Here is a 15,033-nt window from a genome sequence, read left to right as displayed (position 1 = left end):
AGAGCGGGGCGCTTCTTTGCCAGCACCCCTGGGGAGGATCAGAAAGCCGACCCGGGCACGAATAAAGAAAGGAGCACAGCGAATTCCACCAGCCTTTGGGCGGGAAGAAAGCTCAGCGGCGGTTTTGCAGAGAAGCGAAGAGGTAGGGGGGTGGGCGTGCCGGCTCGAGGACGAGGCGGTCTCCGGGGTCGCAGCCCCTGCCCCACCGCTGGGTGGCGTGTGTGACGCTCCCCTCGGTCCTTCCCGACACCCCAAAGTAGCGCTGCAAGAAGCTGCGTCTCCTTCCCCGAGCTCGCACGCCTGGCACCCTCGGGGGCTCAAGGAGGCAGGTGACAGCCGCTGCCCACCCTCGTCCCCTCCGGGTCGCCGCTGTCTGGCTCGCCGCCGCCCACCGCCCCCTGCCCCCACCCTGGATATTTTTTTTTCTTTCTCCCAAACCTCCAAACAGGAAATAGCTTGAGTCACAATAATACACCGGAGCAGCGGCCGAGGCCACTCGCGCCCGCCCATTCCCGCGGCAGCCTCCTGGACTCCGGCTCCGGCGAGGCGCCGCCAGCGAGGCGCGCGGGGAGCGCAGGGGACGCGGGCCCAGCAGCCGGCGCCGCGTCGGAGCGCGCCCGAGCGCTGCCAAGAGCCGCCCGCACCCTGCGCCCGACTCCGCCGACGGCGGCCGCCACCCGCCTCCAGGCGAGTACCCTCCTCTCTCTGCTTCCCCGGGCCCCGAGCGCCGGCCGGGCGGCCGGAGGAGAGCCGCCCCAGGCGCGGCAGCCCAGGCTCCGGCGTCGCCAGGCTGCCTTCCTCCTGTCCCGGCTTTGGCGAGGGAGGGATTTGCGGGGTGCGGCGGGGCGCTTGCACCCTGGATCGGTCGTGCGGGCGGAGATGAGGAGCAGCTCGAGTAAATGCGAGTGGATTTGGGGTGTACTTTACTGGGCATTGATTATTTCCTCTCCGGGGGTGCTTAACTGACTTTTGCCTCCTCTTCCCCCCCGCGCCCCGGGGACGATAGCGCATCACAGGGTTTCTCTTGGGGAATCGCCCGGAAGTGGCATCGAGCACACAACTGGGGCAGCTACAGGTGCCTGGGAGCCACCTTCTTTTTTCTACCTGGCCTAGAGCCTTCTCCTCCAAGGGATGGGAACTGTTTCACTTTCTGTTGAGCTTCTCTTTAACCAGATTAAGAGGGCCTCTGAGTTTCTGTTGGCGCAGCCAGCGTGTGCGGTATCTGGAGAGGGCAGGAGCTGGTGCCCTGGGCCGAGGGCCGAGGGAGGCGCTGGTTAGTTGAAAGCAGGTGGGGGCTGCCTGAGCTGCCAGCCGATCTCAGCTGCGGGGTGGAAAACTCCGCACACCTGAGAGCCCGACTGCACAGCCCCGGAGCTGCTCGCCTGCCCGCGCAGCCCGCAGAGCCAGGATCTCTGCCCCCAGCGTCGCAGAGCTTTCGAGCACCTTACTTTTTTTTTTTTTTTTCACTTTCTGAGCCATTTGTAAGGGAGGAGCCGAGCTTATCAACATGCTGGGCGTGGTCCGTTTTCAAGGGCTGCACTGCAAGATTCTTCTATAGGGAACTAAATCAAAGCTGAGTTGGAGACCTTTATGTTGGATAGAGGCCACTGAATTCCAGGCATTCGTCGAGTTTGACAAGGGTATTTTCAAGACCGTTTTGAAGTCTGCATGAGGGCTTTCAGCGAAACTGCCTGTCTGTCGACTATCCTTATCCTCCGTGGCTGCTTCCTAGTCCCGGAGGTGGGTGGGTGCTCCTGGGAGGTCCCTTCGGTCAGTCCTTCTATCCAAGCTTCTCCACGCATTTTTACAAGCGGTGGTTGGTACGTAAGTTCAGTCCTTAACCAATTGGCTTGAAAGATACGATCAACCCTCTGCGTTTCCTCAGGGTGAGGGGACCGTGGTTCTAGATGGTCAGACCGATAGGGTGACAGTCTGTTTACTTTCAAGTGCTCTGGGGCCTTGCTGCTTCAAGTGAGGTCCATGGTCCGGCAGCAGCGGCTTCACCTGGGGGCCTATTAAAAATACAGGATCTCAGGCCGACCCAGACCTGCTGCATCAAGATCGGACCGTTTGCATAGTAACGTTTGTGAAGCACTGGAAGTTTTCTGTCCAGTGTAAAGAAGTGATTTACACTACGTTTCCATCCAGTCCTCCATTTGAACCTTCATTTTGTCAGACCAGGACAAACACACCACAGCCACGTGCGTCACAGCCCCTCCACCCCAGGGTGACAGGCTCCTTAGCAAGATTTGGACAAGTGGTTAGCATACTAGCCTGTGACTTTTTTGTTTCTGGATACTTTTGTTGTTGTTATTATGGTAAAATAGACATAACATTTACCATTTTAACCATTTTTAAGTATACTGTATGGGAGGAAGACAATTCCTCTACCCTCTACCTCCTTCTGGCTGGTCTAAGAATTAAGTTGACATGAGAGAGGATTACAGGAAAAAATCAGAGTTGGTAAACATACAAACTTAGTTTACTAACATGTATACAGGGGAGAAACCCAGGAAAACTGAGTGACTCGCTAGAATGGCCAAAGCCGCCACCTTAAATACCATCTTCAGCTAAAGACAAAGGAGGATGTTGCCAATAGTGGTTTGGGGCTTCAAAGGGGAGGAAGGCAATTCACATGGAGATGGAAATGGAAATGTTTGTTAAACAAGTGTTTGTCAGGCCCACCTGAGAGAGACACATTTTACATTACACTGTAGTTATGTTATGGTATTAGCTTCTTCCTGGAATAGGCCTTTATCTTAAATTCTTTTAGGCAGTTAGGAGGAAGGTCAAAGTTTCTTTCAGAGTCTTTTGTTTTTAAAAATAATCAAGCCAAGGGCCGGCCAAGTGGCCTAGCGGTTAAGTTCGAGCGTTCAGCTTGGTCGGCTGGCATTCGCTGGTTCTGATCCTGGGCACAGACCTACTCACCTCTCATCAAGCCATGCTGAGGTGGCGTGCCACATAGAAGAACGAGAAGGATATACAACTATGTACTGGGGCTTTGGGGAGAAAAAAGAAAAAAAAAGGAAGATTGGCAACAGATGTTAGCTCAGGGCCACTCTTCCTCAAAAAACAGAAAAAAAAAAATCAAGCCAAAGAGACACACGTTGGGGTGGCCAATTCTGATCTCCCACAGTACAATTCAGTGGCATTAAGCACGTTCACGATGTTGTGCAGCTATCGCCACTATCTGTTTCCAGAACTTTTTCATCGTCCCAAACAGAAACTCTGTACCCATTCAACTATACCCCATTCCCCGCTTCTCCCCAGCCCCTGAGCTTCTGGATACTGTTAACGGTATTTTTTGTAGGGTACAGAATAGGTGGAATAGGAATGTAAAGTAAAAGTAGAATTGTATTCGCAGAATATGAGCAAATATTTGGAGATTCCTAGGTCACTGGCCTGGTGGACATGGCGCGCTAGCTCCAGGTTCTGAATTCCTTTGCTTTCTTTTAATAGAGACAACCATAAACCCATGAGGCTTTCCTTTTTGGTTTGGCTGGAAAGGAATGGAGCTACCCGCGGCTCTAACTGCACTAATTAACTAAGCGTAGATGCCTGGTACTATCTATTTCTGTGCTTTTTTTTTAACTGGCTTTATTTTAGGTGTCTTGTTTATATTGGGTTTAGTTTTTTTAAACACTGACTCAAACTCAGTTTTCAAAGTCGTTGGAATAAAGCCTAAGGAAAAAAGTTGTTGCTTGGTAAATATAGGAGGTCACAGCAAGACTTCAGAAAGAAGATTCGAAATAATTTTCCAAAATACTCCAAACTATTTTGTTATTGCTTTAAGGTTAAATGAGTCCAATGGCATTTTTTTCTAGTTGTAAAAATGTTTGCATATTTCAGAAAAGCTTTGTAATAATGCTAATTATCTGTGTCTCTTTAAAATTGTCCTGCTTGTGGTTTGAGGACACACTTTTCAGTGAGAACATATATATGAATTGGCAAACTAATAAAAATGGTTTCACTTATGATGTAAGAAAGTCATTGTTGGGGCTGGCCCTGTGGCGTAGCGGTTAAGTGCGCGCGCTCCACTGCTGGCTGCCGGGTTCGGATCCCAGGCGTGGACCAACGCACCGCTTGTCAGACTATGCTGTGGCAGCGTCCCACATAAAGTGGAGGGAGATCCGCATGGATGTTAGCCCAGGGCCAGTCTTCCTCAGCAAAAAGAGGAGGATTGGTATGGATGTTAGCTCAGGGCTGATCTTCCTCACAAAAAAAAAAAAAGAAAAATTCGTTGTTATAGATCAAGAATGTGGTTCAGAATACATAAGTGATCAGAGAGATTGGGAAGATTTAATAAATAGCTGATTAATGGGAGATCCTTGACATTCCAGATTTTTTTTTTCTGTAACACCTTTGACTTTTCTTATATTATTTCTTTCATCAGAATGAGGCTATCAACTTATAGGAAGGAACTTACAGCTTCCTTTGATTGAAAATTCCCTTTGAAATGATGAATGAAGATAATTCAAATGGCTAAGATTTGGCAGAAAATTCTCCGTCTTCAGGAGATTCTTATATTCGCAGAATTTCAAAATGTTATTTCCTTATAATTCTAGTAAGGCAAAAGAGAAAAGATTTCTCCTCCTCCACTATGTTCTCTTTTGAAATAGCAATATAGTTCAGTGTTTTATTTGGTGAACAAATGCTATTTTGTAGTCCACACATAAGAAAAAATCAATCAATTTTTTCCTTAGATGTTGTCCAATGAATGGTTTTACCAGTGATTCAGTGATGCCTGGGGAATCCTGTGGGGAATTTAGTAAACATGGAAACTCTCCAACTACTCCAGACCTACTGAATGAGAATCTTTGCATTGGAATCTGTAGGTTTAATAGCACTGTATGTGATTCTGATATATAATTAGGTTTGAGAGACTCTAGTATAAACACACGTATGCAAACTAAGATAATTGAAAAATTAATCTGAAGGTACAAGAGAACACAATGTCATATTAAACATGAAATAAAATGAATAATGAATTCTTCATTAAAATTAGGTAGTCATTGTGTCATTGTTTCAGGTGTGGTAAATCTAATCAACACTTTTTGATGCTGATCATCATTCTTGAGATCTGAGGTTTAGAATCCTGAATGTCCAGAAGAACCCACTGGTCTCCCTAGGAGAGATCAAGGTACTGGACTATTTGATTTAGCATCTGTTGAGTGCCTATTGCAAATAAGATATTTTCAGATATATTCTCATTAAATCTTTATAATGACCTTGATAGAGGTATTTCTTTTTTTCTCATTTTACAGATGAAAAAACTGAAGCCAACCTTGGTCTTCCTACTCTAGATCATGGTAGTTTCCATGGTCCTTCCATGTAGAATAATAAATCCCTGCCTACTATCTCCCTTTCACCACCAAGAAGCTACATATTCGTTAATTCTTCACTCAGATCTTTTGGAACATCATATGCTACGTGCGCTAGGTCCTGAGGCAAAGAAAAAGATGAGCCAAAACTGTAATAAATTCCAAAGAGCAAAGGGTTCTTTCCGTGGAGCCACAAGACCTCTGATGAGTGATCAGTTAGATTTTACTTGCTTGAGTGTAGCATTAGTATTGCTAGTCCAGCTCCCAGAAAAGTCTTGGTCGTTATTATTATTGAGATCGGTCAGCTGGCCATCTCTGCACACTGGCCTGACAGTATCTACGTGGTGCCTGGAGATGCTACACATGTAGAAGAAAGGGCACAGAATTTAGGTGCAGAAGAACTGATATTTACCTTGACTAGCTGACTGAGCAGGAGTAAACCTTATAAACTCAGAGCCACCACCTCCTGGAATATAAAATTAGGGGAATAATTATCTCCCTCTAAGATTATAGTAAGGACTCAAAAGGACCATATTTGTAAAAGTGCTTGTAAGCTGTCAAAGGATAATGAAAAGCTATCTCATCTGCATTTGGGAGAAATTTACAATGCAAAGGAGACAGAAAAAGCTACACATTAAGGTACTTAATACTTTTTAGTTAACTGAGTCTGTTTGTAATTCTTTTCTAGCTTTAGGCCATTTTTTAAAAAACAATTTCAAGGCGACATAATTCACATACCATACCATGCATCTATTTAAAGTGTACAATTCATTGGTTTTGAGTTCATTCACAGAGTTGTATAACCATCACTACAATCAATTTTAGGACATTTTTATTGCCCTAAAAAGAACACCACCCCTCCATGAACCCCTTAGCTGGCACCTCCCAATCCCTTATGTCCCTCGCCCTAAGCAACCTCTAATCTACTTTCTGTCTATAGATTTGCCTATTCTGGACATTTCATATAAATGGAATTATACAATATATGGTCCTGTATGTCTGGCTTCTTTCACTTAGCATAATGTTTACAACATTGATCTATACTGTAGCCTGTATCAATGATTTATTCTTGTTTTTTTTTAATTTATTTTTTATTTTATATTTTTGTGAGGAAGATCAGCCCTGAGCTAACATCTGATGCCAATCCTCCTCTTTTTTTTTTTGCTGAGGATGATTGGCCCTGGGATAACATCTGTGCCCATCTTCCTCTACTTTATATGGGACTCCACCACAGCATGGCTTGATGAGCGGTGCGTCGGTGCTCGCCAGGATCCAAACCTGCGAACCCCGGGCCACCGAAGTGGAGCGCACACACTTAACCACTGCACCACTGGGCCAGCCCCTGCTTTATTCTTATAATATTCCATTTATGTGTATACTACATTTTGTTTATCCATTCATCTGTTGATGGACAGTTGAACTTTTTCTACTTTTTTGGCTATTAGGAATAATGCTGCTATGAACATTCATGTATAAGGTTTTTATGTGGACATATGTTTTCATTTCTTTTGGGTACATACATAGAAGTGGAAAACATATGATAATTCTGTTTAACATTTTCAGAAACTGCCAGACTGTTTTCCAAGGTGGCTGCACCAGCTTACAATCCCACCAGCAATGTATGCGGGTTCCAGTTTCTCCACATCCACATCAACACTTATTGTATGTCTTTTTTTCTTTTAGCCTTCCTCGTTGGTGTGAAGTGGTTTTGATTCACACTTCTCTGCTGGCTAATGATGTCGAACATCTTTTTATATGCTTATTTATTAGGCTTTTCTTTCTTGACTTGTTTTTAATTCTTTTCTAAGGGAAAACTAGATAAAGAGGAAAATCAGTTTTGAATAGATTCCCTAGTTTCAATGGTTTAGAAGAATGCTGAAAATGTAAATTGAGTCCGCTGCTCTTTTGAAGTTTATTTCAGTTTTGGCTCATCTTGTTATTTGCCTTAGGGCCTAGTGCCAGTGGTACCTGCTGTTCCAAATGAGGTGAAGGGGAGTGAGTAGACCAGGGACATACTATTCTACATGCTGATTTAACGCCTTCTAAAAAATCACGCACCTCTCAAAGGTTAATAACACACCAAAAAAATGTATTGGTGCCGATGGTGGACATTTTAAACACTTTAAAATATTGTTTAATATTGTGTTAACATCTGTCCATTCTACTTAGTTAAAATATACAATAATATACTTTAAAATCATATTAATTAATTGCTTATATATTTTATTAGGGTATTCTTTATTTTATTTTGAAGTACTCTCAAAAGGAGGCAGATTGATGGACATTTTTGCCTGAGTTAGTACATTTTGTGTGTGTGTGTGTGTGTGTGTGTGTGTGTGTGTGTGTGAGAGGGAGATCAGCCCTGAGCCAACATCCATGCTAATCCTCCTCTTTTTGCTGAGGAAGACTGGCTCTGAGCTAACGTCTATTATCAATCCTCCTCCTCTTTTTTCCCCCAAAGCCCCAGTAGATAACTGTATGCCATAGTTGCACATCCTTCTAGTTGCTGTATGTGGGACACGGCCTCAGCATGGCCGGAGAAGCCGTGCGTCCGTGTGCGCCCGGATCTGAACCCGGGCGGCTGGTAGTGGAGTGCGCGCACTTAACCGCTAAGCCACGGGGCCGGCCCCGAGTTAGTACATTTTTGTTCTTTCCTTCTCAAGCTGCCTGGCAGTGTTTTTTCTCTATAGCCATGCGGAGAATTATCTTCATGCTCTACAGTTACAAATCCATCATGAATTTTTTTTTTTCCCTTTATCTCCTCAAAGCCCCAGTAGCTAGTTGTATGTCATAGTTGCTGTATGTGGGACACCACCTCAGCATGGCTGGACAAGCAGTGCGTCGGTGCGTGCCCGGGATCTGAACCCGGGCTGCCAGTAGTGGAGTGCGTGCACTTAACCACTAAGCCACGGGGCTGGCCCCCATCACGAATTTTTTAAATACCTGTTGCATTTTGGAGGCCCACTATATTCAACTTGGGTTGTGCTGCTTTGATCTTATATTACTGGTAATGTAGGTAGCATTAAGAGAAGTAGGGAAATCAGCTAGATTTAGAAAAAGAAAATTACTTCCATTTGAGAATTGTTAGAGACAGCGATGGGGTAAGCAAGTGGGAGTGTGTGGTGCAGTGGTTCTCAAACATTAGCCTGTGTCTGAATTACCTGCAGGGCTTGTTAAAACACATTGCTGGCCCTTTCCCCTGAGTTTTTGGAGTTTGATTCAGTAGGTCTGGGGTGGGGGCCTGAGAATCTGCATCTCTAACCAGCATCCAGGAGATGCTGATTCTGCTGGTTTGGGGACCACGTTTTGAGAACCAGTGATTTGGAGACATTTGGAAGTGTGGGACTGGAGCAAGAGAGGGAAGGGACAAGGCTAGAGGCTGGCTCGTGCGTCCTGTGCATACGGGAGATTGGTGGAGCCAGGGAAGTGGGTCCCATTGATGGGGGGCATAGACAAGTGCTGGGACCTGAAGCATAGGGGTCTGGTGGGGAGAGATGGCTGGAAGAAGAGAGGCCTCTGAGATGGGGAAGGCATGGGCACAGGGTTATGAGGAGACCAAGGCCAGCGAGGGCCCCACACACTCCACGTAAACAGGGGAGCGAGGACACATCTGGCGTGTTGGTTGCATTGGAGGGACTGGGCTGTCACTGAGGTGGTGGGTGTTGTCATTGTGTAAGCCTCGCCTTTCCACCACTTTCAGGAAGGCCAGCATTACTGGTAGTGGGATGTGCTGCTTAGGGCCACTGGGTCGAGTGTAGACTTTCCTTCATAAGATGAGGGAGCCCCTGGGCCGGCCCTGTGGCTTGGCGGTTAAGTGCGCGCGCTGCGATGCTGGCGGCCCGGGTTCGGATCCCGGGTGCGCATCGAGGCACCACTTCTCCGTTCATCCTGAGGCCGAGTCCCGCATACAGCAACTAGAAGGATGTGCAGCTACGACATACAACTATCCACTGGGGCTTTGGGGGGAAAAAATAAAATAAATAAAATCTTTAAAAAAAAGATGAGGGAGCCCCTTTAGTCCTTCAGGCCACAATCCTGGAGTCATGACTGACTCCTCTCCTTGCCTGTCAGTGCTAATCATAACCCAGAGCCACGGGAAGCAAGCTTTGTAAGCCAGCAGCAAGAGTCCTTAGTGCAAGCAGTGACTGTCAGGTTAGTTTTCCTCCTTTCATGCATTTGCCTGCTCAGCTTAATAGCTTTAAGATCCGTGCTACTGTGTGTCTAGTCTCCTTAACATAACTCAGTATAAGCCGATTCTGAGAGTGGGCGCTGACAATCCACATTGTAAAGGTCAGAAGATTTGCTACAGAAAAGAAATCCCAGAAGGGCGGTGGCCCACTGCTGTCGGGTCCTCTGAAATTGAGCTGTGTGCCACCCTTCCTGGTGGTTTCACAAAGTCAAGACAAAGGCCCCCTAATTTTATTTTATATTTTATAGGAATCTTCATTGTATCTGAGGATGTAAAGCCTTTCTCTTGGGTTTTGGAAAAAGGCCAAAGCCTCCCCCAAGGTGTTCTGTGTTATCGTTGAGGGCACCGAGCAGAACGAGAGGGTTATGTCAGTGGTTGTAGACTAACCTCCCCGCTCTGCCTGGGACGGGCTGGGGCCGACAGGAGGTGAGTGGCACTGCCTACTTTAGCCTCGCCTGTTTGTCCCCAGTCCTACTTAGCTGGTTGCACACTTGTACATATCTGCCTGGCCCCTGCAGCTCTGGGTGTGTGATTCCTCTGGTTAATGGACAGGAAGTATTTCACAGTCTTGCTTCTGTGGAGAGACAGTGTCTCGGGATCCTTAAGACCACCCCCAGTTTCGATGATTCACTCGGAGGACTCACAAGACTTTGCATATAGTCATCCTCACCACTACGATTATTACAGTGAAAGGACACCAAGCAAAGTCACCCAAGGGAAAAGGTGCATGGAGTGAGGATGGAGGAAACCAGACACAAGGCTCCATGTGTCCTCTCCCAGTGGAAGTCACATGGGACATGCTTAATCCAACAGCAACTAGTTGTGACAGCATGTGAAATGTTGCCGACATTCACGTGTTCATTAAAGACTCAGTGCCCAGGGTTTTACCTGGGGACTTGTTATGTTGACATCCTGTGCATAGCAAGTACCAAAAAGTTTTGACTCCCAGAGAGAAAGCAGGTGGTCAGCAGAAACCATATTGTTAGCACAAATAGTTTAGGGACAGTGAGCCACTCTTATCAGTCTCGTGGGAATGGTGGTAACCTTCCAAACATCCAAGTTCCCAGATGCCAGCCAAGGGCTGACCTTGTCAGCAGTGTTTTCAAAGGATGTTAGCTATTTTGTGCATAGATGGGGATGAGGATGGGAAGTGAGGATGGTGATGGAAGCCCCTGCACTTGGGGAAGGGGTCTGTCCGTGCAGCTTCAGGGTCTGGTGCTGTAGGAGCTTCTCTCCCTCTGACCAAAGTGGGAGAGGGCAGAAGTGACCTTGGGTTTTGCACTCAGATCTTGGTTTCAGGATGATAACTGGGATTCCTTCACTTCAGGGACAGAGAAGGGCAGTGGTACACATTGGAAAATAGTTCAAAGTCTTGTTCATTCGTGCGTTTATTCATTCTTAACATGCACTATTGATGCCTATACCCTGCCAGGCATTGTGCCAGGTGCTAGGGATATAATGGTGAGCAGAGCAAAGTCTCTGCCCTCATGAGACCCACGTTCTAGAGGGAGACAAATAAGTAAAGAGGCAATTACATTTCATTATGACGGGGCCATGCCAAGGGCCCTATGGCACCTGCCCAGGCTTAATGGGTGTCAGAAGGCATGAATTTTGTATTCGGACCAACCTGGGTAGGAATCACACCTCCACTGGTTATTATCTGTGTGGCCTCAGGGAAGTTACTGAGTCACTTGGTGCCTGAATTTCTTCATCTGAAAACTGGGAGATTTTATATCTACCTCTTAAGGTTGTTGTGAAAATTAAACAAGATAATGCATGTAGAGTGCTTATCTCAGTGGCTGGCACAGTGGACGTGTTCACTAAATAATGGTTTATTGACATCTAGGCAAGGGGCAGGGTGTGTTAGCTGGAGGGAGTGGTATCTGCCATACGCTTGCTCTGTGCAGAGCCTAATGTCAGAAGGCATCCCTGCCTCCCTCAGCCCTGGGCTCATAGGTGCACCGCAGGCTGCATTCCTGCCAGCTCGTTCTGCTTACGGGACCGAGAACGCTCTTGGCTGTTTCGCTTTTCTGGCTCTTGGAGATACATTCCCCTCTACCCGGGATGCCTCAGATCCTTGCATCAGCCTGCCTAAGGAACGTCTACTCATATTATTAAGACCTAACTCAAGTACTTTCTCGGTGAAGACTTCCCCGTGGTCACTTGCATCCCTGTTACACTGTGCTGGGTTGCAGTCACTCGTCACTCCATTAGACTGGGTTATTATTAAGGACAGCGATGGTTTGGTGTTATGTGTGTGTCCAGTGTCAATCAGTGTTTGAAAGGGAGTGGCTCAGTGGTTGTCCAGGGAATGAATGAGTGAAGGAATGAATGGGTGTCGGGTTGGACTAGAAAACTCATAGGAAATGGATACAATGACAGCAAAATAGGTCTTTGCCCTCAGAGCAGAGCTTGCAATCTAGAGGGGGAGGCGGATAGTAAACAGGTAAACACAAATATATAATTAGAGACTGAGAAGTGACACAAGGGAAACAGAGTCTGGTCCAGCAGCAGGTGCAAGGGGAGCTGGAACAGGGAGGGATGGGAGATCCGAATGTTGATGCCCTGGGCAGTGTGCTGTTATCTTCTGGAGTGTGGGTGGTGGTGAAGGCTGGAAGGACTGGTTAGGCAGGGAGCCGCACCAGGAGAGCCAGGAGTCCTCCAGATGGAGGTAGATATGCAGATCAAAGGTTAATAAGCACCTCAGCTGCCAAAGAGTAGGCCCATGAGGAGATCTGAGTGGACACTGGGAAGATTGACGTGGTCCAGTCGGGAGCACGGAAAACCGGGGTTGAGGAACCTAGGGTGGATTGAGGAAATGGTACCCAGTGAACTGAAAGACCTGTCTGAGCTGGATCTAGGACAGTCAGCTCAGGCTTCCATAACAAAACGCCATAGACTCGGTGGCTTAAACAACAAACATTTGTTTTCCACAGTTCTGGAGGCTGGAAGTCCAAGATCAAGGTGCCAGCATGATCAGGTTCCTGTGAGGCCCCCTTCCTGGGTTGCACAAGGCCACCTTCTTGCAGTGTGCTCACATGGCCTTTCTTAGGTATATGTGTGTGGAGAGAGAGCGAGATGTCTCTCTTCCTCTTCTTATAAGGGCACTTGTCCCATCAGGAGGGTCCTGCTCTCCTGACCTAATCTGAGCCTAGCTATTTCCCATAGGTGCCACCTCCAAGTACCATCACGCTGGGAGTCAGGGCTTGGACATATGAATTTGGGGGGGAACCTAAACATTCAGTCCATTGTAACCTGGGCCAATAAACATTTACTGAGGAAATAATAATCGTGGCTAGCACTTAGATAGCACTTCGTATGGTCCAGGCCCTAGGTGTTTTACATATATATTCATTAAATTTTATTCTCACCCAGCTTTAACAGGTAGGTGCTATTATTATCTCCCTTTTACAGATGAGGAAACCAAGGTCCTGGATAGGTTAAAAGACTTGCCTAGATCACACAGCTAATTAAGTGTGAAGCTGGGATTCGAACACAGGTAGTCTGGTTCTAGAGTGCAGTATCTTAACCATTACACCCTGCTGCCACTTAATTAGGAAGTAAACCCTGATATTATTGGGTATCTACCATAAGCTGGTTTCTGAGCAAGGAGAGACTCTGGAGATGCAAGGATGAATACAACATTGTATCACCTTCTAGGCCATCCCAGAATGCTCAGGAAGACAGACCTGTAAAAACATAATTTTTTGAAGTCAATTAAAATTAATTGAGATCAAAAAGAAACTTTCTTTACCTTTCTCTTTTAACTGTGATACATAGAACCATTGGCAGAAGGAGGTGTTTTGCTATTTCAAATGTGTCTGGTGGCTGAACTGCTCAAAAAAGTATATTGTTTAAGGACTAGTGAGCTGACTCATCAAATTAAAATTTACTCTTTATTTTTAGTAGAGTGAATAATATAATGAGCATAATTAAATCATGGTAACAGGTAACCTAAAATTTATAATACTATCAAGATGCAATTTGGAAAAAAATAGAACCACTTATGTAAAAAAGAGGTTGTTTAAAATATATATATAGTTTAGAAATATTTTATAGAAAAATTTAAAACGAAATATCTTAAAAACCTTGTGGTATTTCAGGACCTTGACTATTAGGGTCATGTGGAAGCTCAGGGAACCCTGGAGGTAACTCACTTCCATTTTCTGGATGGGGGTGTCCAGGGAGAACCCCAGCCCATGGAGGGAGGATGAGGAGGACAGTGACCCCTTGGTGGGGAGCCAGGTTGGTGATGCTGGTGGTGGGGTACTTACTGGAGGAGAAGGAAGAGGATGTCTCCTTGACACAAACTTCACATCTGGATCCACTGAAAACAGCAGACTGGGAAAGAGAAGGAGGAGAGGGAGGAGGCAAGTCTGCAGCTAGGAGGACCGTCTGAGGGTAGAGGTGTGAGACCCTCCTGTCTCAGAGGAAGCAGCACCCCCTACCCAGGGATCAGGGAGCAAATGCTCTGCCTGGATCATCAGATGCCTGGGGATCCACTTTTAGAAGGCACTAGAACAGAATAGTCAAGAATCAGACCTGGCCTTGAGTATTGGCTCTGCCACTTCAGAGCGTGTGATCTAGGGCAGGTGTCTTAACTCTGAGCCTTATTTTCCTCCTTGTAAAAGGGAGTCAATGGGGGCCAAAAAAAAGGGGGTGGGGGTGTCAGTAATATTGCCTTCTCCCTGAACTGGTATGGCTCGAGTTTCATTGCTCTTTTGGTTTTTCTTTGTCTCAGGTCTGCAACCTTGTCTTGAAAGGGGGAGGTTTTGTCCAGCTTCCCACACTCAACCAATGATCATGAGCTCTTTTTTCAAGGGGCAGAAGCTGGCTCTGAGAAGAAGGGAAAGGGTCTTTCCAGCTTTTCTTCAAGGTCTTTTCTTCAAGGTCTTTGACTGTCTTTCTGGAGACCTCCTCACATTCACAGCTCATCTAGTCATTTGCTTCAGACCTGTCTTCCTCTGGCTCTGCCTTGACGGTAGTATCCCAACAAGCTCTGTGTCTTTCTCTTGACAGAGTCCCGTCATTTCATTTCCTCTCTCCTGAAGGTTTCGGACTGTACGTTCAATCAAGACTTGCTCAATCTGACGTCCTTAAGATGACCTGTCGGGTCTGCTTTTCCGTCCTCTTCCTCTGCAGTGTTGGTGTAGATTGATTTTCTCTCCATCTTGTGTGGTGAGATGCATGCTTGATTTTGGAACATCAGGCAGTTTCCTCCTGGATCTTCCTGCCTGGTCATCAATGTGGTCTCCCTTCCCGGATTCCAACTTATCACCCTGTTCTCTTCTCCAAGAGACGCTGCCAGTTCTTTGATCTTGAGTGAACGTTCTGCCAGACACTTGATCGGACTCCCCACACAGGCCCTAGAGTGCTGTCCAGAGTCTTTTTTAGTTGCTCACAATAGTTTTAAGTGGGATTTGGCTTTGTTCTGTTATATTTTAACGGGTTCAGCTTCTGCTCCCAGAGACCAGATCATTCTCACAGTGTCAGACATTGGCTCATCTTGAACATGGAGAATTT

At 46.4% G+C, this 15,033-nt stretch overlaps 1 protein-coding gene across 1 annotated transcript in view; it reads left to right on the top strand.

Annotated features, from left to right (window-relative positions):
- The first annotated feature begins 233 nt into the window (after nucleotides 1-233).
- Nucleotides 234-15,033, top strand: part of TJP2 (tight junction protein 2) — a 125,204-nt gene continuing 110,404 nt past the window's right edge. The window contains exon 1 of the mRNA XM_087444511.1: nucleotides 234-687. The gene's annotated coding sequence lies outside the window, so the exon portion shown is untranslated. The remainder of the gene's footprint in view (nucleotides 688-15,033) is intronic.

This window comes from Ceratotherium simum, chromosome 20 (genome assembly GCF_057802395.1).
Source record: "Ceratotherium simum simum isolate JZ-2026a chromosome 20, ASM5780239v1, whole genome shotgun sequence".
Taxonomy (NCBI): domain Eukaryota; kingdom Metazoa; phylum Chordata; class Mammalia; order Perissodactyla; family Rhinocerotidae; genus Ceratotherium; species Ceratotherium simum.
Note: the sequence above shows the minus strand (reverse complement) of the source record. Positions and strands in the feature narration are given on the sequence as shown.